At 37.6% G+C, this 1398-nt stretch overlaps 1 protein-coding gene across 8 annotated transcripts in view; it reads left to right on the plus strand.

Annotated features, from left to right (window-relative positions):
* Positions 1-1398, plus strand: part of IQGAP2 (IQ motif containing GTPase activating protein 2) — a 120348-nt gene that overhangs the window by 16645 nt on the left and 102305 nt on the right. Inside the window, exon 1 of one of the 8 annotated variants that reach the window (XM_042825971.1) lies at positions 676-694. The exons of the other annotated variants lie outside the window; for them this stretch is intronic. The gene's annotated coding sequence lies outside the window, so the exon portion shown is untranslated. Of the gene's footprint in view, positions 1-675; positions 695-1398 lie in introns of those variants that run through there. 8 annotated transcript variants of the gene reach the window in all.

The raw sequence follows: 1398 nt of genomic DNA on the forward strand, positions 1-1398 counted from the left end.
CAGAGGAGGTTTAGGTTGGACATTAGGAGAAACTTTTTCTCTCAGAGAGTGGTCAGGCACTGGAACGGCTGCCCAGGGAGGTGGTGGAGTCACCGTCCCTGGCAGTGTTCAGGAGGCGCCTGGATGAGGGGCTATGAGATGTGGGTTAGTGCTTGTGGTACTAATAGGAATGAGAGGGTGGTTAGACTAGATGATCTTGCAGGTCATTTCCAACCTTGCGATTCTGTGATTCTGTAAATGTTCCATAAGTTTACATTCAAAAATTAAAACTAAACTTTTTGTTTTTCTTCTATGCTCTTCAGTACTTTCATAGGAGGTTTGAGTCTGGCTTCATTTAAAAGTAAAATTCATGTATCCATGGGGAAGATTGAAAGTCACTGTGGATTAGACCTGTAAAAAACATTTACTGTCATATTAAGTATAGAGACATAGATGTGAAAAATATGGTAAACTTAGTGCTAATGTAGATTATATCTAACCCTGGGACCTTAAAAATCTTTGTCGTGGTTACAATAAGAGGGCAATATTTGCATAGCTGGCAGCTGTGGAGCTCTTGAAATTATTGTGTAAGCTGAGCAAATGAGAACCTGAAATTCTGCGTCTCTTTCCAGGTGCTGCTGTTCAAGATTACGGCCCCTGAGCACCTAATCCTGTCGCAGATTTCAGTAACTGTATTGAGGCTTCATAAGCAGTGGTAATGTTTCTGACAGCTCGCTAGGCTCAATCTAAAAGCATTTAAGTGCTCTCTATTTCATGCTGATTCAGACAGAAAAACTTTCTTGGGACACGTCATATGTAGGTGCACGTGGCACTTCGGGAGTAGCTGTCCTCAGAGAGCATCAGAAGGAATTCTTGCAATCCCCAGCCATGAAACATGTTTTGTCTACTGTTCCATGGAGGTGCTACTCCATAGCAAAATATTTTAAATAATAGTGAACACAGCTGCAATATGTCAGATGATGGAAGTATTAACTCAGAATAGCCCTGTGTAAACAGAGTTGGGAAGTGGAGGAAACATGTAGAAGGAGAATATATAATATAGTTCTTAGAATGCCACTTTATTTTCCATTGAATCAACTGAAGTAATTGTGGGAAGAGTTTGCTTAGACAATTGTTGTATCATACTGTGTGCCACAGCAAGTCTATTTTCATTTTTGTTGAAAACTGTGACAATTTGAGCTGTAATGCTGCTGGTTGCCCCATGCTTCCTACACACTCTTTCTTCACTGTTTTTCGAGGAAGAAGCCTCTGTAATGAGGGAATCTAATTCTTTTTTTTTTTTTTTTTTTTTTTTTTTTTTTTTTAAAATTTGTTTTTGATTTGTTGGCAAAAAATTAAGTTGAATTAAAAAGAAAATTATAAAAAAAATAAAATTTATTTTTAAAAAAAAAAAAAAAA

The sequence above is a fragment of the Centrocercus urophasianus genome, unplaced genomic scaffold (genome assembly GCF_019232065.1).
Source record: "Centrocercus urophasianus isolate 14NV4802_14NV808 unplaced genomic scaffold, USGS_Curo_1.0 seq_25, whole genome shotgun sequence".
In the NCBI taxonomy this organism is placed as follows: Eukaryota; Metazoa; Chordata; class Aves; order Galliformes; family Phasianidae; genus Centrocercus; species Centrocercus urophasianus.